General features: G+C 39.8%; 1 pseudogene; it reads right to left on the bottom strand.

The window, feature by feature from the left end:
- Positions 1–2,519: 2,519 nt before the first annotated feature.
- LOC115779965 (solute carrier family 22 member 13-like) lies at positions 2,520–14,612 on the bottom strand (annotated as a pseudogene).
- Between the last annotated feature and the right edge of the window lie 8,010 nt (positions 14,613–22,622).

The raw sequence follows: 22,622 nt of genomic DNA, 5'->3' as shown, positions 1-22,622 counted from the left end.
CATCATGTTTCAATTACATTAGAATTATATTATGTGATTGAAATGAATTAGCAGATCCTGCTTTAGGCACCAATGACAGAAGATGCTCACTTTCACTGAGGAGTATTTCTGGGGTTTTTTGTGAAATCAAGTTAATTTGATGATCATGTGCAGTGAATTATTGAATAAACTACTTGTAATTAAAACTGATGAGAGAAATCATGGTCAATACTTGTAATGACTAGCCTTTAAAAAAAGAATTAGGAACAAAAATACATTAAAATTTATGATGAACAAAATTGAAATACAAGTGCATGAACATAAACTGAGACCAAACTATGCTGAAAAGTTCATATAAACACTGGAAAAACAAAAATGTCTAAATGATTGCAGTATTATCTAAAACTAAATCAAGAATCATTTATACATTAACTGTATTGTTCCATAATCATACACAGTCCACTCTGTGGAGTAATGGGAAAATGTACAAAGCACACAACACTAATACAGTTTATCTGCTGCAGAAGGTCTAAGAATTACAAAAGGATGAGATTATTACAAACCAACCTATAGATTATGCAGGATCATCGATCTCAACAAGTGATACTGTACAAAGCACAAAATGATCTTGTTCCACACTAGAAACTAGGGTTTAATATTTTTCCCGAAAATGACATGGATCAAATCCCGGGAAATGAAGAGCCATTTCCCGGGAATCCCGGGAAAAAGTTTATTTATTTTTTTATTTTAATTAGGCCTTCTGTAGCCTGTGTCGGCCTTAACCTATTGTGATATTGTAGAGGTAGCTTTCCAGCTATGTCCTGTTATGCCCAGTAGGGGGTAACGTCGGCTTGATTAACGCAATAAAACCTACATCTCGACATTCGAGTGCTCGAGCTATGCGGTGTTGTATCGTTCCTCAACACTCCCTTAACAAATATAATTCGAATATTCCTGCATTGTACATGGAATTATACCAAGATATTTTACAACTGCTGGTGCAAAACAATACGGTTCATCTCCACAGCATTGATAAAGGCTCAGCCACTTGCGCTGTCGTGGCGACATCTGTTGGGCTATATCTCCACCAGTGGAACGCTGTAATAGTCATTGAAAAGTTAACTACCGTACTACACTATAATATGGCATAACACAGGGCCTTGAGTAATGCACCACGACTTGGTCATTGCCATTCTGGCAACAGCAAATTTATAACACCGTGTCTGAGGGTTAAAGTAGGTTCGCTGTGAATCGTCTATTGAAAAACTGGCCAATCCTTATAGCCTAAAAAAATATACATTTTACTCAACTCCATTTTAAAAGCGAAATATGTTAAAGCAATCTATTTCATGATAATTTCTTCACACATTAGGCCCGTATCCTAATTCATGATTGTTAGTAAGCGGCTGCAAACGAGGAAAAGAAACACTCGAAGTTAAACAGATATTTCTTTATTGTTCAGGGCAGGCATATTTTATAGGCTATATAATGCAATATAACAATATATAATAATATAAAATTATATAATACAAAATACCTTAGGGTAAACACATTGCCTACGATTTCAACAAATTAAAGAGGAAAAAAGCACAACTGTGTAATACCTCTATTAAAACGCTTGAGATGAAGCTGAAGCCTTAAACGGAGGCTGAACATGCCTGAAATGAAGAGTAATGCTTTTCGCATTAAACGAACCCTTCTCTCAACATTTCCTTAAATTTAACATTCTGAAGCTTTCTTTTCTTTCTGAAAGTCAAATCGACGCGCGCGACTTTTTTCCCGGTTTCCCGTCTAACGTTTCCCGGGAAACGGGAAATGGTTCTGATCGCATTTCCCGGGAATCCCGGATCTCGGGATTAAACCCTACTAGAAACAGTGTAAACTCAGAGGAAAAGGTATGTTAGGACAAATATTAAAAAAGAGCTGTGGCAGAGAATCAAGACTTTGTTGTTCACTGTGTAAATGAAAAAATTATTACAAATCAAATCATAATTAGCTGTGTTCAGTTAGACAATTAGATGTGCAAAGCTTTGTGTGGTATTTAATTACTTATGCTACATAGCAATGGCATTCCTCTGGGGGAAATGACCTTTGCTGTGACAGCTATAAGGGGAAGTGGGAAATGGAAACAGTGCTTGCTTGATGCAGTTGGTTCTTCAGTCTTATACTGCTTTTGTCAACTTTCAATATTTATAGCTAAAAACCCTCTCATCCACACAGTTACTGCTAAGCTGCAGAGAAACAAAAAGAGGTCTTTTTATAAAGACAAAGGACAGAGTTTTCAATCTTATCTCTTTCTAATAAGATTGTGGTCTCCTCAGGTGTATCTTCAGAGCCTGGGTCCAGAAACAGTGATGTCTTGTAAATGCTGACTGAGTTTGTGATTAATTCAAATGCATCATATAGTTGTAAAGATGAAGCCAGTACACAAGCATCTGCATCTTGGTTGAATATGGACTTTTTGTTGTTGTGGAGCCAACATATCTGAAAGACACAAAACAGAAACAGATGAAAAAAACTATCCTTGACAAACTGGAATGTTAGAGATGCCGTGAAGGTGGAACACAGATACCCATTGTTCTCGTCAGCTGTCTTTTGGTCTCGGGAAGCAGGAAGCCAAGAGCTCCACCGAACAATGTAAGGCAGCTGAAGACTATGATGGGTATGACCGAGTGGTACATGGCCAACATGTTCAGCAGTGGGGCCAGTAATCCACCCAATTTTGCTGATATGGATCCTAAAGCTGTGGCTGTTGTTCTGAAACAGGAAGACAGAAAGTGCTCTCACTAAGTTGGCTGAGAGTTAGCTTTTTTTTCTTTTCACCCAAGTCAGGACATTTTTCACAAACACCAATATAAACTGTGAATGCTTATCTAACCAATGCTGGAAACAACTCCTGCATATAAGTGATACATATAGAGTTGGCCCATATCAGGAAAAAATGAGACGTAACAGTTAAAGATGTAACAGCTTTGGCATATCCTGACATAAAACAAGAAAAAACAAACGAACATGATAAGCAGACTGTAAAAATTCAACTGTCATTGTGCTGTAACAACAGATTTACCTTCAAGCACAGCAAGGATGAGTATGGAGGTGACTCCTCCAATCAGAAGGGTTGCTATGAATAATAATTTTCTCCCAAAAATCTCCAACAGCCACATGGAGACAAAACTGACAGTATTTCAAAAGCACCAAAAAGGACCTGAGTTAAGAAGATGTTTAAGCCAACGTTTTCCATATCTAAGTACCAGTGTTAATTTTGACAGCAAATTTTGATTTAGTTTTAGTCATAGTCTTTTGATGAAAATGTGGTTTAGTTTTAGTCATAATTTAGTCATCTGAATAGTTTGTCTAGTTTTAGTCAATGAAATTATCATAAGAATAAGTCGACTAAATCTACAGTCGATTTAGTCGACTAAAATATAAAGGGTGTAAAATGTAAATGCTTTTTCTTCAGTTCCCTTGAATTAGTCATTATACACACTTACACAAAATTAAACATTTATTAAAAGTTATGGAATATTATTAATAATATTGACATTAGCGTTTCACCTGCTTCCCACACACCTGATCATTAACACCACCTTGCTGAGATAATACGAGTGTTTTACAGCAGTGCACGCTCTGAAAGGTACAAGGCAGTGTTCAGGACCAAGATTAGGAAAACACTTTATCCTGCATGACATTAAAATGCTTACCTTTGCATGGAGATCTGGATGACTGGTTTGCAGATGTCACTTAAGATTTGTGTGTTTTTACCCAAGATAGTCACCCCATATGTTGTACACATCGCTTTGTTTGTCACAACGTCAAAGGACAACTATGTCCATACATCGGCTCTTCTCTTTCTCCCTGCTGAACTAAGATAGAACTAAGTTGTTTACATAACTTAGTTCTATTTGAAGTAAAAACAAATCACAGGCTAGTTTGGTCTTTGGTTTTGTCACAAAATTAAATCAGTTCTGATTGGATGTTTTCCAAACTCGTCCCTGCCTGTCAGTTAATTTCGTCATCATTTTTATCCTTTTAGGTAGTTTTTATTTAGTTATCGTCTCGTTTTCGTCATGAAAAAAAGGGTTGTTGACGAAAACTATGACGAAAATATTTCGTCAACGAAATTAACACTGCTAAGTACATGCTGTAGATGGAAAGGTTCACTGAAAAATTTCAAAACAGGAGAAACACACATTTGATCAGACAGACAAAGTCCTACATCACGTAACCATCATTTACACAATGGCCAGTTTTATAAAGATCTGTGCCAACATAAAATTGTTCCAAATATACTTTAATTCCATTTTAATTAATCTATCTAGAGATGTTGAACTTACCATGACAGTATTACAATAAAGAAATATTTGGTCAGCTGTAATGATCTGAAGATGATTTTTAATCCTTTTTTGTTCACAGTGTCATTCATGTCCATCTGTGGCAGAAGTAATGCTTAATGTAATTTCATTTTGATGTAAGTAATAATAATGGGTAATTTATTACACCTGCATTGGTTTTATTTTGAATCCAAGGTAGAAAATTGTTTAATTTCAATTCAGTTTTATTTATATAGCACCAAATCACAACAAACAGTCGCCTCAAGGCGCTTTGTATTGTAGGTAAAGACCCTACAATAATACAAAAAAAAACCCAACAGTCAATGAGCAAGCACTTGGCAACAGTGGGAAGGAAAAAACTCCCTTTTAACAGGAAGAAACCTCTAGCAGAACCAGGCTCAGGGAGGGGCAGTCATCTGCCGCGACCAGTTGGGGCTGAGGGGAGAGAGACAGGACAAAAGACATGCTGTGGAAGAGAGACAGAGATTAATAATAATTAATGATTAAATACAGAGTAAAGTATAAACAGAGTAAATAAGGTGAATGAAAAGAAACAGTGCATTACGGGAACCCCTCAGCAGCCTAGGCCTTTAGCAGCATAACTAAGGGATGGTTCAGGGTCACCTGATCGAGCCCTAACGATAAGCTTTATCATAAAGGAAAGTTTTAAGCCTAATCTTAAAAATAGACAAGGTGTCTGTCTCCTGAATCCACGCTGGGAGCTGGTTCCACAGAAGAGGGGCCTGAAAGCTGAAGGCTCTGCCTCCCATTCTACTCTTAAGTATCCTAGGAACCACAAGTAAGCCAGCAGTCTGAGAGCGAAGTGCTCTATTGGGGTGATATGGTACTATAAGGTCTTCGAGATAAGATGGAGCCTGATTATTCAAGACCTCTTATGTGAGGAGAAGGATTTTAAATTCTATTCTAGATTTAACAGGGAGCCAGTGAAGAGAAGCCAATATGGGAGAGATATGTGCTCTCTTTCTAGTCCCTGTCAGTACTCTAGCTGCAGCATTTTGAATCAGGTGAAGGCTTTTCAGGGAGCCTTTAGGATAGCCTGATAATAATGAATTACAATAGTCCAGCCTAGAAGTAATAACTGCATGAATTAGCTTTTCAACATCACTCTGAGAAAGGATGTTTCTAATTTTAGAAATATTGCACAAATGCAAAAAAGCAGTCCTACATATTTGTTTAATATTTGCATTGAAGGACATATCCTGGTCAAAAATGACTCCAAGATTTCTCACAGTGTTACTGGAGGCAAAGGTAATGCCATCCAGAGTAAATATCTGGTTTGAAACCATGTTTCTAAGGTTTGGGGGCCGAGCACAAGAACTTCAGTTTTATCTGAATTTAGAAGCAGGAAATTAGAGGTCCTGTAGGCCCACCACCCGCAGGAGGCGTCGTAGGGGTCAGGTGCAGTGTTTGTCAGGCGGTGGCCAAGGGCGGAGGCCCTGGCGGACCGATCCCTGGCTATTGAGACTGGCTATTGGGACATGGAATGTCACTTCTCTGGTGGGGAAAGAGCCTGAGCTAGTGCATGAGGTTGAGAGATATGAGCTAGATATAGTTGGGCTCACCTCAACGCATGGCCTGGGCTCTGGAACGAGTCTCCTGGAGAGGGGCTGGACTCTGTTCCACTCTGGAGTTGCTCTCGGTGAGAGATGGCCAGCTGGGGTGGGTATTCTTGTATCCCCCCGGCTTGCTGCCTGCACGTCAGAGTTTTCACCGGTGGACGAGAGGGTTGTATCCCTGTGCCTTCGGGCCTGCGAACAGGTCCTGACTGTTGTTTGCACTTATGCGCCGAATGACAGTTCAGAGTACCCAGCATTTTGGAGTCGCTGGGCAGGGTGCTGGAGAGTGCTCCATCCGGTGACTTCATCGTCTTGCTGGGAGACTTAAACGCTCGCGTGGGAAATGACAGTGAGACCTGGAGGGGCATGATTGGGAGGAACGGCCTGTCCGATCTGAACCCGAATGGTGTTTTGTTATTGGACTTCTGTGCAAACCACAGTTTGTCCATAATGAACACCATGTTCGAACATAAGGATGTCCATAAGTTCACATGGCACCAGGACGCCCTAGGTTGCAGGTCGATGATTGATTTTGTAATCATATCATCAGATCTGCGGCTGTATGTTCTGGACACTCGGGTGAAGAGAGGAGCTGAGCTGTCAACTGATCACCACCTGGTGGTGAGTTGGATCAGGTGGCGGGGGAAGATGCTGGACAGACCTGGCACACCTAAACGTATTGTGAGGGTGCGCTGGGAACACCTGGCAGAAGCCCCAGGCCGGGAGATCTTCAACTCATTGAGTCCGAATGGTGGTCCGCACCTCCATTGTTGAGGCTGCTGCTCAGAGCGGTGGCTGCAAGGTGGTTGGTGCCTGTCGTGGTGGTAACCCCCGAACCAGATGGTGGACACCAGAGGTGAAGGGAGCATCAAGCTGAAGAAGGAGTCCTATTGGGCCTGGTTAGCCTGTGGGACTCCGGAGGCAGCTGAAAGGTATCGGCATCAAAGTGATTCTGGCAAACCGTCAGGCGACTCAGGAGGGGAAAGTGGTGCTCCATTCACACGGTTTATAGTGCGAGTGGGGTGCTGCCGACTTCAACTGAGGCTATAGTCGGACGGTGGAAGGAATACTTCGAGGACCTCTTGAATCCCACTGACACGCCTTCTGTAGTGGAAGCAGAGTCTGGGGATGAGGGGGATGACTTGCCCATCACTCAAGGTGAGGTCACTGAGGCAGTTAAACAACTCCTTGGCCCCTGGGGTGGACGAGATGCGCCCAGAGTTCCTGAAGGCTCTGGATGTTGTAGGGCTGTCTTGGTTGACACGCCTCTGCAACATCGCGTGGAGATCTGGGGCAGTGCCATTGGATTAGCAGACTGGTGTGGTGGTTCCCATCTTTAAGAAGGGAGACCGGAGGGTGTGCTCCAACTTTCGGGGGATCAGGGCTGCTTCTACAGTGATACAGACGCTGCACCAGTCTGTTGTGGTGAAGAGGGAGCTTGGTGTAAAAGCAAAGCTGTCGATTTATGTTCCTGCCCTCACCTATGGTCACGAGCTTTGGGTAGTGACCGAAAGAATAAGATCACGGATACAAGCGGCAGAAATGAGTTTCCTTTGAAGGGTGGCTGGCCTGTCCCTTAGAGATAAGGTGAGGAGTGCGGCCATCCGGGAGGGGCTCAGAGTAGAGCCGCTGCTCCTCCACTTTGAAATCAGCCAGTTGAGGTGGCTCAGGCATCTGATTAGAATGCCTCCTGGCCGCCTCTTGGGTGAGGTGTTCCGGGCATGTCCCACTGGGAGGAGGCCCCGTGGTAGACCCAGGACACGCTCGGGAGATTATATCTCTCGGCTGGCCTGGGAACGCCTTGGGGTCCCTCTGGATGAGCTGGAGAAGGTGGCTGGGAAGAGGGAAGCCTGGGCTTCTCTGCTTAGGCTCCTGCCCCTGCAACCCGGCCCGGATAAGTGGAAGAGAATCATTTGTAACCTTCACTAATGTTGTTTCTGTACTGTGATGAATTCTGAAACCTGACTGAAACTCTTCAAATAAACCATTCCTCTGCAGATGATCAGTTAGCTGTTTTACAACTACTCTTTCAAGAATCTTTGAGAGAAAAGGAAGGTTGGAGATTGGCCTATAATTAACTAAGACAGCTGGGTCAAGTGATGACTTTTTTAAGTAGCGGTTTAATTACAGCCACCTTGAAGGCCTGTTGTACATAGCCAACTAATAAAGACAGATTGATCATTTTTAAGATTGAAGCATCAATAAATGGAAAGACTTCTTTGAACAGTCTAGTAGGAATGAGATCTAAGAAACATGTTGATAGTTTGTAAGTAAGTAAGTATTGAAGTTAACTCCGAAAGATCAACTGGAGCGAGAGAGTCTAAACAAATACCAGCAGTGTTGAAAGCAGCCAAACATAAAGAAAAGTCTTTGAGATGGTTATGAATAATTTTTTTCTCTAATATCTAAAATTTTATTTGTAAAGAAATCCATGAAGTTACTACTAGTTAAAGTGAAAGGAATACTCTACAGAGCTCTGACTCTTTGTCAGCCTGGCTACAGTGCTGAAAAGAAACCTGGGGTTGTTTTCAGCACTGTAGCCAGGCTGAAAACCAGGCAGGTTTAGCAAAATAAAAGTCTTCAACCTCTGATAAGCACAGGATGATATATATTTTTTTTAATTTACAAGATATGGCCTAAGCCATTTGTGGAGGATTCACATATCCACATAATTTTATCTGAATCTCTGTGACAACATATTTGTTGATCCAGCCCCCAGATTCACAGGGTGTCATCCTGATAAAAACTGGCTGATCAAGTCTAAAAAAAGCTCTTACAGACTCTGTTGCAAAATATTTAAAAGAATATCAGACACAGTACCAAAGATACATTTGTTTTCAGTTATTATACTCACGTCAGCCAGTGTTCTTGAAAACTTTTCCCTGATAAATGTGGTTCGGTACCTCGGCTAGCAAAGACTCTGAGACAGGGTGTTTGTTAATGGCTGCTGCTTTGACAATGAGCTGTTTAGCCTCTTCATTTCTCCCTCTGCTTATCATCCACCTGGCAGACTCTGGAATAAACCTGGTATAAAAATGACACCTCAAATTATCTGTCAATTTTATCTTTAGAAAAAGGTCAATAAAAAGAGTGAAATGCACACCATATGTAGATAATAAGGAATGTGAGTGGAACTGAATTAGTGTCTCAGACGACACAAATTTTCAAAAGTGTTTCTTCCTCGGACTTTGCTTCTCCACAATGGATGGATGGATGGATGGAGAGTTTTTTCAGGTTGAGGTTAGGACTTTCTGCAAGCCAGTCAAGTTCTTCCACACCAAACTCACTCATCCATGTCTTTATGATCCTTGTTTTGAGCACTGGTCCACAGTCATGTTAGAACAGGAAGGGGCCATCCCCAAACTGCTCCCACAAAGTTGGGAACATGAAATTGTCCAAAATTTCTTGGTGTGCTGATGCATTAAGAGTTCCTTTCACTGTAACTAAGGGGCCGAGCCCAACTCCTGAAAAGCAATGACTAGAAAAGTTGAGAGGCCAGCAGCCTTTTCTGGTTAAACCTTCAGTCTCTGACAGGGATTGATGGGAGATCAGCTGCTACACACGCTGCCACTAGCTCTGCTTTCACTGCTCTGAGATCAGTTGGGAGCCGCGTTCTGTGCAGAACCAGAGCTAGCTAGCATTAGCAATTAGACAAGCTTTTGTGGTTTACCATTGTAACAGATGGGTTTCCTCTTACTGACCAAGCCTACATATGTGATGTAGAGAAGTAGAGTGCAGTGTGGAGAAGTTTTTAAGCAGGTGAGTTGAACAGGTGCAGGCTCAGCCAGCTTTTTTTTTTCAGAGATGTGTGATCCTCACAGCACAGCCACTACAAACATGTAGTTTATAGAACATGACGCATTACTGCAGATTAAACAGAGGATGAAATGTTTGCAATAAGCTCAGCCTTAAACGTCTTCAGCAGTAATGCTGATCCATATAACACTGATGGGGAACATTTTTCTGCAGAATCATTATTTTTAGTTTTAGTAATTTATGTAAAATTTGCCAAAATACAGTTTTCTGTGTAGTGAGTGGTTCTAAAAGAGTCCTCCACTACTGTCCATTGTCAGCTAGTAGTAAAGAATCTTTGGTAATATAGAAGATGTTCATTTAAATATACAAGTAATAATATTATAGTTCTTCAGCCACGAATGAGTGCAGAAAGGTGAAGATGTCCATATACTGTAGAGTGCAACAGGCTGCAGGAGGCTGTCAGCATATTTAAAAGAATAAAAAGATAGGCAGCCATAAACAATGTGTTTTCATGTGGTCCAATTTGTGTTGTTAAAAAGTGGAAGATAAGCAAATGTATATACCTTACATCGGTTTACTGGATATTAATTTAGCCAATTACTAGGCTTAAAGATAATTCAATAAAATGCAGGGTTTGCTAAGCCTTTGCTGAAATTTTTCTATTTCTTAAAAATATGACTTTCAGATACTGTTTTTTAGGCCTGACACTTCTTCGTTTGTCCTCCACTTGTCCAGTTTCCTAATTTTTTTAAAGAAGGTACTGGACACCATGTAACCCACTTTCAGCCTCTTTGCCCAATTTCCTCCTGTCACCCAAGGATACCTACTTATTGAATATAGTACTCCTTCCATGCGCTGCCTCTGCGCAACTTCAAGTAAGATTCAACCTGCTGTGTTCAAATCCTGGACAGTCGATTAATTCTCATTTTCCCCTCTGGCAGAGGTCCCATGTTCTACTCTGCACTGAAGCTATTTTAATTTCCCATACAGAGTCCTCTATATAATAACTTTTTCTGTAATAAAGTTGACTCACTATAAGATGCTACCTGTTGAGTCTGCTTTATGGGTCCCACCAGTCTTGCATTATGAGAGAACGGTCTGGCCAGAATTTGTACCCCATAGACTCAGCTGCAGAATAGGCCACCTTGTCTAAGCAGAAAGAGATTTAAAGCCAGCATGATCAGGTGTGTTCTGAAGTAGTGGGACATTTGAAAACAGATCATCTATGATTAGAGCATGTAAGTATTAGTATGAAGCTTCCTCAGCCTCTATTCCACCCACTGCAGTTTCAGCTCAGCCAAAGTCCTCCCCCATACCTTCAAACAGGGGAGCAAACCAGTGGCTAAATTTGTTACTGAATTTAGAATTCTCACAGCTGAGGCAGGCTGGGGGGATAAAGCTCTCAGGGGGGCATTCTATCACTCACTCAATGATACGCTCAAGAACAAGCATCGACAGCACCCGAACCTCCAAAGGAGCCGGTGCAGCTGGGCTGCACGAAACCTGGAGGACATTGACATTTTGTTGCCCAAAAGATTAGGCCTGTCAGTAGAGGTGGGGTACTGATGGGCAAGACATGCAGTAACAAACTCCGCTGCATGTTGTTGGTGGCCACATTGGGCTTCAAAGCAAATAGTCTCTCATTACTCACATTGGTGGATTCAGAGGCAGAACAGAATCTGCTAGATGCTCAATTAGTAAACCAGCTAGGAATAACTACACAACCTCTCTCCACCCCATGTATGTAAATGCTCCCAATGGACAGTTTTTTGCCAAAATCACACATCAAACTGAACCAGATTATTTTATCAAATCAGGAAACCATCGTGAGTAAATTCGGTTATTTTTTTATCCACACAACATTTTCAGTTACCCGTGGTTTGTGAAGTACAGCTCCATTTAAGCTGGTCTCACAGTTTAGACAGTTGGAGTGAGTTCTGCCTGTCAAATTGTTTGAAATCTGCAAACCCGTTTACTCCTATTGCACCAGTTTGAAACAAATGCTCACCTGACCTATCTGTTATTCACAAAGAATATGGTGATTTAGCACCATATTTAGACTGAGTACAGACAGGAACTAGAAAGTGAGCATATTTCTCCCATCATGGCTTCTCTTCATTGGCTCCCTGTTAGATCCAGAATTGAATTTAAAATTCTTCTCCTCACATACAAGGTCTTCAATAATCAGGCCCATCTTATCTTAAAGACCTCATAGTACAGTATCACCACAACAGAGAACTTCACTCTCAGACTGTTGGCTTACTTGTGGTTCCTAGGATACTTACTATACATGTAAGAATAGAATGGGAGGCAGAGCCTTCAGCTTTCAGGCCCCTCTTCTGAAACAGCTCCCAATTTGGATTCGGGAGAATCCCTTAGTTATGCTGTTGTAGGCCTAGGCTGCTGAGGGGGGTTCCCATATTGCACTGAGCATTTCTTTTTCATTCACCTCTTTTTACTCTATTTATACACCACTCTGCATTTAGTCATTAGTTATTAATCTCTAGCTCTCTTTCACAGCATGTCTTTTGTGTTGTCTCTTTCCCCCTCACCCCAAGCTGGTCACGGCAGATGGCTGTCCCTCCCCAAGCCTGGATCTGCCTCATGTTTATTCCTGTTAAAAGGGAGTTTTCCCTTCCCTTTATCGACAAATTATGGCTCAGAGGTTTTGTCTGATTGTTATGAGTTTTCTCTCATATTGTAGGATCTTTACCCCATAATATAAAACACGTTGAGGGGACTGTTGTTATGAATTGGCACCATAATAATAAAACTGAATTGAATTATTAGTACATAGGAGGATATGACATATTTTGCATTAAATTAACAGCCTCTTTTATTTGATAAAAAGTGCTTTAAGATCACATCACTATATTAAGGATTACAGAAAAATAAAATAAAGCTGACATTTGATAAATTAGACATATTGATGGTCATCAGAGAAAGACAAGGGCTTTAGATAGACTTTAAAAAATACAGACCCTCCTGCTAGTGATTCTTCAAGGTCAGAGGGATCTTCTAGGAATTGTGGTGCTATTTTCCAAAAATCTGTTTAGACAGTAGATGAGCATTAGGACATAACCTGCTTGGAAGCAGGTTACTGTAGGTGTGTAATCATGTCTGTTACCAAGTTACTGTAAGTGCTGAATCATCTTTGTAAAACTGAAAACTCCAGGTAATAACTTACCTCCATGTTAATTCTGCTTAGAGGCCTCGATTCACATGAAACATTTTTTTAATCAGTGGGTTTGGTGTAGTTTTGAAAACAATGGAAAATGGTGGGGCAGATCAGAAAATGTTTCAATGCAATTCAGTGTTTCTTTTTTCTTAAATATGCTCATGATTACACATAACCTGAAGTTTTAAAGGCTATCTAGTGTAAACTGCCAAACATTTCCTTCAGGTATTACTCTCAACCAAAGCTGAATCAGGATATAAGTGAGCCTTCTGCTCACCTTAACAAACAGTGCGCTGATAGCATATCAACTTCCAGCAGAGAGAGACAGACAGGCTATAAGAGAGCAAATGCCCTTATCACTGCCTGCCATATGATAGGATTAGTTGGAGTGTTAGCTACCAAAGCATTAATGAACAGTTTTAATTGCTTGCATGAATTCCCTGCCAAGCCCCTGAACTACACACCACATGCACGCACACGCGCACATGTGGTGTGTGTGTGTGTACGCATGCGCACACACACACACTATAACACAGGGTTGTGATGTGTATTGTCCCATCTGAAATTGTGTCCAAGTGATACAGAATTTGCATTCATAACTAGAATACAATCACACCATTACTGCTGTCATTCCAATCCGTTTGTATACAATGTAGAGCATTGGTTTGAAGGCATTCATTTAACTTTAACCTCCATTCACGCCTTCACACAATGCAGACTTAATTGAAATCAATAGATGTTTTTGATTAGCTTCTATGCAGCCACAGGACTTCCAGCTGTGACCTGAAACCCTTCTGATTACAGCAGGGCAGACAAAAACTTCTTTCATTTTATTTTACTACAATTAAGTGGCAGTGGCCCAGTGGGTAGTCGCTTGCCTTGTAGCTGGAAGGTTGCAGGTTCAAGCCCCTGTTCCTGCGCTGCGTTGTGTCCTTGGGCAAGACACTTAAACCACATTGCCTAACGGTAGCGCCGGTCTCTGGCTGCATGACCGCAGATGCTCGTCTCTGGATGAGTCATCTGGAGCGATCATTTCGTTGTGTGCCTTGTGTGCACAATGACAATGAGTTGAATCTAACATCTAATGCTTTTAAAAAATACAACTAAAATATCTTAGCAGTTTGAGGTGAGAATGCAAGTCACTCAGTAAACACCACTGGCTATTTCATCTTCCCACTATTCTGCTTATAAAGGCAACTAGTTAAGGTATTTAATCTTCAGTGTCAGTTAAATTAATATTTCTGCAATTTTATTTTTTATATTTAGTGCAGCTTTAGTGATTTTTTTTTTTTAATTGTTAGACAGCATATGTGTTAGGTATCCAAATTTCACCCTTTTCTCCATCTTCAGCAACACCAGGATAGCTGTTCCTTTCAGTTATATATATTTATCAATACAGATATCTTCACACGTCAAACAGTTCAGGAGGTTCAAACACAAACATCCCAATATGGTCAGCAGCTTCTGCACTCCACCAATCATGCTAATAATTAACTGCTGGTCTTATTGCACAGCACAAACAGACACAGCATGCTTCTGCTACGGCACTGACAGAGGAAGGCTAAAAGTATGCCACACTGCAATCAACACAAGATTTTTGCATAATTATAGGAGAAGAATAATGAACTTAAGGCAGCCATTTTACATTGTGGGATGACTAAATACAGTCTGGAATCATGAAATGGCTTATCAATAACAGGCCAATTTGCTTTAATTTTGTATGTTCTCACTGTGCCTTTGTGGGTTCTCTCCAGGTACTCCAGCTTGCTCCTGCAGTCCAATAACAGGCATGTTAGGTTAACTGATCATTCTAAATTGCCTGCGGGTATGAATGCGAGCATAATAGTTGTCTGTCTCTCTGTATTGGCCCTGTGATTGACTGGCAAACTGTACTTTGCATACAGCACCTTTTTCCCTAAGACTGATGGGACAGGGATAGTGCAAAAGAGTTTGCATTCAGGTTGAAGGGTGGTGGAGGGTAAGTCTCAGATTTGCTAAGTTTTTTCACTTGTATTTCACGTTTGCATTTACTCACTGGTTATGTTTAAGGAGTAAAACTACTTGGTAAGATTTAAGAAAAGACTATGATTTATGTTAAAATATACTCCTTCACAACATTTGCCATGCACATTCAAAAAGTATGCTTTCAAAGATGCAAGAAGTATAGGTAGTGAAGGTGGACTAATTTAAATAGCTGGGGTCAACCATCCAAAGCAATATACTGTTCATAAAAGAGATAAACAAGACAGTGCAATCAGGGTGGAGACTAGAACAGAAAGATAGCAAAAGTGAGAGGGTAGGTTTATAAGATGTTAGTGAGACCTACTATGATGTAGGAGATGGCAGAGTTGAAGATACTAAGATTTTCATTGCGAGTGACCAGGATGTACAGGATTAGAAATGAGTTCATCAGAGGGACAGCTCAGGTTAAGTAGTTTGGAGACACCCCAGTTCAGAGAATCATTGCCTCAACAGATCCTCAACCAATGAACCCATCCCTTCTCTTCCAGTCTCTTAGGCCTTTTGCCAAAGAGACTGCAAAAGATGGGATGAGACAGTGATGTCATTATTAAAAGCATGTTGCATATTGGTAGCAGTAAGTAACTGGTAGCGCGTACAAAATATGTAAGCAATCTCTCCCTTGTTGCTAAGAACCCGGAAATGACCCGCAATACAGCACTGATTCTTATGTTATTTGCCAAAAAATTAGCCCCTGTCACATTTATCACCAAATGTACTATGACTGCTAAATATACAGTGAAGCTCAGAGGCAGCCCCTTTTCTTTGTGGTATTTTTTTTTAATAATAAAGTGGAGAAAACAAAAAGGTACAAGATGAAAGAAACACATACAAAGGTAAAGTGACAAATAATTCATAATTTAAATATTCTTTCGTTTTAATGTTCATTCATTTTTATTGCACAGCACATTGAAAGTGGTTATTCTTGAAAGGTATCATGTGCTAAAACCTTATGATTAGGTCTTCACTGACTCAGAAAGCATCACCTTATTACTGAAGAGGGTTTAATTAGTGTCCCATTTACTGTCAAGATCCATTGCCTTGGCAACCCAGTGCTCTCTAAGACAAATTGTTAATGTGCTTGTGTCTCTCAAGGAACATCATGTGCTTGACACAGTTTTCAGACTATTACCCAGACAGCTTACGTAAAAGTTCAGTTAAACACAGCAAGTTTTTTAAAAAGAAAAAAGAGAAAAAAAGAGCTAAATGAAAAGTAAATGTTTGAAATTTGGGCACAAATGTCACCATGGGAAAAGTATGAAATTTAGTGCCAGATGTGAGTGACGTGCTTGTTTTCGTGAAAAGGTTATTGCCACACCTCAGTTTATTTAATGAGACACAAATGTAGAATTTAGATGTAAAATCATAACAATAATAATAAATTCAACTGAGGCCATAAAAATGAATTAAACCATGTTTCAAGCCAATCCACACTGCACAATTGGAACAGGTTAACAATTAACCATATATTCATTTTTGTGGCCATAAATGTCAGTTTATGGCCACAAAAAAGACAGGAATAAAATAATATCAATAACTGTTATATGCTCTGGTTTGGACAGCTTGTTCCTAAAATAATTTGGCCAAAATTTTAAATTCATAATTATTGGTAAAAGAAAATGAGTAACATTTTTACTGCCAGCGTAAATCAACAATAATCAAAAAGTCTACCATCATGCTTTCGTGTAACAGGCAAAATATTAGTCATCTCCACCCTCTCAGTTTGGCATGTTAACATACCAATTATTTCTAACTATCAAAGTAAGGATTGTGATTAAATATGCTGATATTTGGTCATAAAAACAATGTCCTACCATAATTTAATGACCACGCAGCACGGTGGCATGGTGGTTAGCACTGCTGCCTCACAGTTAGAATACCATCTGGAAGGCCTGGGTTTGAAGGCCTCTCTCTCTCTGTGGAGTTTGCATGTTCTCCCTGTGTCTGTGTGGGTTTCCTCCAGGTACTCTGGTTTCCTCCCACAGTCGAAAGACATGCACTTACTGGGGTTAGGTTAATTGGAAACTCTAAATTGCCCATAGGTGTGAATGAGAGCATGAATGTGACTGTGGATGTCTCTCTGTGATGGCCCTGCGACAGGCTGGCGAACTGTACAGGGTGTACACTGCCTCTTGCCCTATGTCAGGATAGGCTCCAGCCCCCCCGCAACCTTAAACAGGATAAGTGGAAGTGAATGGATGGATGTTTCATTTCGAAATAAGGGACTCGCCAAAGTCAGTATTTTTGGCACCATCCACCCTGTCAATCCAAAAAGAAGGACAAGGTAAAACAGCTGACACTGCCAACCTTTGAGACACTTTTCTAGCATGGCTAAATTCTACCCGTAAGTCATATTAAATGCTCGAGGCAATCCCAGAATCAGTGTTTTTTTTACGGAAACTGAACCACCTTATTCTAGGCATCAGTCTTAAAAGGTCTTAAATGTCTCTATATTTCCAAAAAAATACTCTCCTTCAGTAAATGTCCTCTATTCATTACTCACAAAAGTGTCCAACCAAGGGCGCATCATATGCAACACCCTGTAGCCACTCTTCCTCTTTTTCCTTAATACTGCTTATGCTGAGAGGAAGAAATCTGATGTCATGCCTGCCTGCCCTTGGCTGTATACTCTTCACAAACACACACACACACACACACACACACACACACACACACACACACACACACACACACACACACACACACACACACACACACACACACACACACACACAGATATAGACAAACGTTATTTACAGTATAATTACTTCCATGGGAGTTCAGATGCAAGCCCATCACTGTTCATTATCAAACTACTGAGGCATGTAACAGTCTATAATACACACAGAAAAATCTATGAGTTCTATTATAGAACCACACACATGACCAGTGACATAGCCAATGTAATCCAGAGGAAAAACAGTGTTCATTGATGTTTTCTTTTTTGTTTTTTTCTCTTATACATGAACCTGTTTGACATTCCAAAAATCCTGAGGTCATTATGATACAAACAAACCACTGAAAGCTATCATAAACCCATCAAACCTATCCAGTTATATTCAAAAATATTCAGAAATGGGCAGGAATGGGATATCTGTATGACTTATTTGTAAAAATAAGGCTAGAATTTTATATTTTTACCCTAGATATTTATATATTTTTATCTTGTGTGCTGTGTTGTGTGAAGTACATTTTTTTTCTTATTTACATATTTCTACAATGTGTGAATTACATATTTTTATTCATATTTATATATTTTTACTTGCATTTCACTGTGCATTGTACTGTGTATAACTGTGCATGTGACATCTTGACATCATGCAGACATCTTATCTTGTCTTATCTCATCTTATCTTATCTTATCAAGGCTATAGCCACCACTCAAATCTGTGAGGAAGACAAAATAACCACATACACATCACATACTCAAAAGCCACGGCCATCCTGCTGTTCTCTGTTTTGCTGTTTCCATAACCTGAGTCAACCAAGCAGAACATACACTTGTCTTGCTTCATGCATCAATTTTAGCATTGCCGAGGGGCGTATTGAGAGAGATTAAATGTAATTAGGAGGATGTTTAAGAGAAAGTTGCATATTAGCATGAGTTTCACGTAGTGTTGAATGTCAAGCACACATCTCCTGCAGACATTTTATGTTTACAGACAGATGTTCTATAAGACCCCTCTGCCCCATCAGGAAATTGTGGGGCATGAGATTGTACTTTTGGTACGTGCTTATTATCAAGTTGTTTGAGAAGAGTTTCTGTCCTGTTTTTTTGTTTGTTTGTTTGCTTGTTTTTTGTTCTTTGTCTTTACTTTTTTTTTTTCCTTGGTTTGGGAGTGTCATGATTCTAGGTCATTTGTCCCAGTGTTTTGTGAGGTTTTGGACTTTTCAGGTTTTGTTTATTTAAATGTTTTGTTCCCTGGTTTGTTTAATGTTACGGTTACTTCATGTGTTTTTCCTTAGTATATTTTATTCCTAGTTGCTTTAGAGCTTAATTCCTCCCTCAGTGTTCTATCCTCTTGTGTCAATTTTCCTGTATTAAGTCCATTCATGTGTCTGTGTTTTTCCTGTTTAGTTAGCCCACTTCCTGTCATATTTTGAGAGTTGTTGCTTGTGCTTTGTTTAATTTTACTTCCCTTGACTTATCTTCAGCTGTGTATTGTTCTCCCCAGCTGTCTTCCCTTTCCCACGTGCACTACTATGTGTAAATATAGTCGCTGGCTCCTGTCATCCTTTGTCAGTGCATCTGTTCCCTTTGGTCTACTGTTTTTGTGCCCTAGTGTGTTTCCAAGATTTAGGTTTCAGTAAGTTTATCATTTTCAGTTTCCCTTGTTGAACCTTATGTTTAGCCTTTTTGTATTGGTTGCCACCAGCCTAAATAAATGGCTCACTTTCAGTTCAACCCTGTCTGTCTTCACACGTCTGCTTTTGGGTCCTCCATCTACACTCCACGTGTTCAGTAGCATTTACTGCCCATGATAGGGAGATGTTTGGTGATAAAACTATTTAAGGGTGCATATCCAACCCTGCCCTCTAAAAATCCCTTCATATTCTACCCTTATTTGTTTCGAAGGAAACATAAAGTTGTCATTGTGTGGATTATGTCCACTGTTATTTAATCTTTTAGAGACAGGGCAGGGATAGATTATTATATGGTTAACATTAAACATTAAAGCTTACTGTCCTACAGCCTAATAAAGGAGACATGGAGATCTCTTTAGTTTCTTGGCACAACAAAGTGAAATAAATTTGATTGATTGAACAGGTATTCTTGGGGTGTTTTCTGTGTTCCAGTAGCAGCAGTTCCAGCACTGTAAAAGAGACTAAGCCTTAGATAAGGATGAAATATAACAACATTTTATACATTTTCTAAATCACCAAATTAATACATGCACATTCCCATGTAAATGGGATACATATTGGGATACAAGCTGCTCACATAAAACATATTCCCCCAACAGAAAATCTATATTGTAGTTAAAGTATGCTGTAAATAAAAGACTTAGAAAATGTGGTGCGTCCAGTCAATTTTAAAACAAAACTCCGAACAGAACCTGCTCCTGACAGTTTTAGTTTTTATTCTCTCAGCTCCAGATTTGGTGTTTTCTACGGGTTTGAGAGTAAAGATTAACTATAAAAACAGAATTCAAACATAGGCTTAGTCTACATACAAATTGTGTCCTGTTTTAGGATCATATATTATAGAATAATAGCACTGTAAAATTGTGTGCTGCCAACAGAAAAAAGAAAAAAAACAAGCAATAACATTACGTCTAAGATTCTAATCTAATTTATAATCTGGAACTTAATCTGCTCTGGACCAGGTTAGGTTCACAGCATAAAACCATAGCGATTTATCCCAGTAAGAAGTGAACCACCTTTGTAGCACAAGAAACACAGTTCACCAAGTTACCTGGATAAACCAAAATCCTGCTTCACAGAATAGACCTCAGGTGAGTCTGACAAAAAAAAATGCTATTCCCTTCCCATTTCAAACCAATAGTTGACACAACAGAAGAAAGTGATTATGACCGGAAAAATTATGATGGTCTGGTCCCCCTATCCTTAACAATTAACTTACCATATTTTTCGGACAATAAGTCGCTCCGGAGTATAAGTCGCACCAGCCAAAAAATACATAATAAAGAAGAAAAAACATATATAAGTCGCACTGGACTATAAGTCGCATTTTGGGGGGGGGGCATTATTTGTTGGAACTGAGACCAAGAGCAGACATTCCATCTTGAAAGGCAATTTAAAATAATAATGGATTAAAGAACAGGCCGAATAGGGTTATGCCTACGGTATGCTAACGTAACACATTCAGCTACATGACGCACAACGAACTGAGTATGTGTCTGGTATGTTAACGTAACATTAACAGTTATTCAGATAACCATAGCATAAAGAACATGCTAACAAGTTTACCAAACCATCAGTCTATTGAATTCTTCATCCTTCACTTTTAAACAACTCCGCACACTCTATAGGTAGACGAAGCACTGCTTCCTCTTCTGTGTTGCTTTCGTCAGACTCATCGTCAGTTGCAGTTCCAATTAATCCGGCCTTTCTCAATCCCAACAGGATGGTTTCGGTTGTCACTGAAGCCCATGCTTTGCTGATCCATCCAATGACTTCCAGAAAAGTTGGGTGGTGCATTCTCCTGGTTGCCGTGAAGCTGTGCTCTCCATCCATCATCCACTGCTCCCACAGGTTACGCAAGACTGCCTTAACGCTCTGGTTCACGGAGATGTCAACTGTCTGAGTATTTTGGTTAATGTGTTAATAATTTCACATATAAGTTGCTTCAGAGTATAGGTCGCACCCCCGGCCAAACTATGAAAAAAGTGCAACTTATACTCCGGAAAATACAGTATTTCAAGCTAAATAAAATGTAAAGTGCTTTGATTCTTACGGCATGGGAATGTCTACCCTTAAAAAAAACTCCAATGTATTTCAGCATACAATCCTTCATCACGGAGTTAAACAGATTTCATGAAAACACTGGCTCTTTTCTAGTGATATTACACCAACAGAAACCTTCCACCTGTGGTATTCCGCCAATGGCAAACTTCCACCTGGGACAACGGTAGAATATTCCAACAACAATGCCCTACCAATCAGAAAATGAGCTGACAATTCCAATGAAAACAATAATTTGGAGAATTGTTAAGAAGGATAAACTTATTAGGAACCATGCATGTGTGATTTTGTTTGTTATCACTTTTTTGCAAACATCTTTGTAATGTGTGGCAAAAACTGTGATGACAGGGAAAGCAGATTTTTTGTTTATGGAGATCATGATGTGTTTCTGACATGAATGGTTTCACCAGTCACTATTTATATGAGGCCAATGGGGACATTTTGTTTTCTTTGTACTCTGTCAAATTTTTCTAAGAATTACTTTAAAAGTCTAGGTCTCACCTGAATGAGACACAGTGAAACTTGAGAATAGAAAAGAAAATAGGAATGACTCACACAGGTGCACACATACACACAAAAGTAAATAGGACATGCTTCGAAGAAAAATGGCAGAGACAGATTACAGATTAAGCGTGCCACATCCAGCTCTCTAACTCCTCTTTCTGTCTCTTTTCACATGGTAAATACTTTTCTTTTCTCTGCCTGGAGAAAGTAGTGGGAAACAGTGAGTCAGGCTGGAGTGCTGAGAGGTGGACTGGACTATTAATGCTCCACAATGAATTAAGAGTCGGTTCTGCTGGTTTACCATTTGAATGACTGGGAGGCTTGGGAAGGTGGTGAGCTCTGGACACAAAGAGCTGCTTCACAGCCAAAATGCAGTTAGGTTCACATCTACATGTCTAAATATTTGCTTCCAGGAACACAGAATATATTGCATAAGTAGAAAGACATATTGTACAATAACACAAAAAGTCTTTTTGTTGTTGTTTTTACATGTCTAATTCACATTTAATTGCTTGGACATCTCAATAACTTTTTTTTATGTCTGAACCTTTTGAGATAAACTTTCACAGGAAATGTTATTAATTAGCACAGATTTAATGGACCCAATTTAAAATCCACAACTTTTAATATATCTACATTATTACAAGTACATCAATGTTTAGGGCAAACCCCCAAATTAGGGGTATATCAACCCAGTTGAAAGTCTGTCTAGTTCAGGAGATGTAACAATTTATCATGTTTCTGATAGCTGCTATAGCTTTTTTCTGTTGCTAATTTTGTATATGAGATCATTATACTGGTGGTTTACTGTACTTACAAGTATAATGATACATACTTTATAGTGAACTACCT

Source organism: Archocentrus centrarchus, chromosome 5 (genome assembly GCF_007364275.1).
Source record: "Archocentrus centrarchus isolate MPI-CPG fArcCen1 chromosome 5, fArcCen1, whole genome shotgun sequence".
Taxonomy (NCBI): Eukaryota; Metazoa; Chordata; class Actinopteri; order Cichliformes; family Cichlidae; genus Archocentrus; species Archocentrus centrarchus.
The sequence above is the reverse complement of the archived record's forward strand: the minus strand, read 5'-3'. Positions and strand labels throughout refer to the sequence as shown.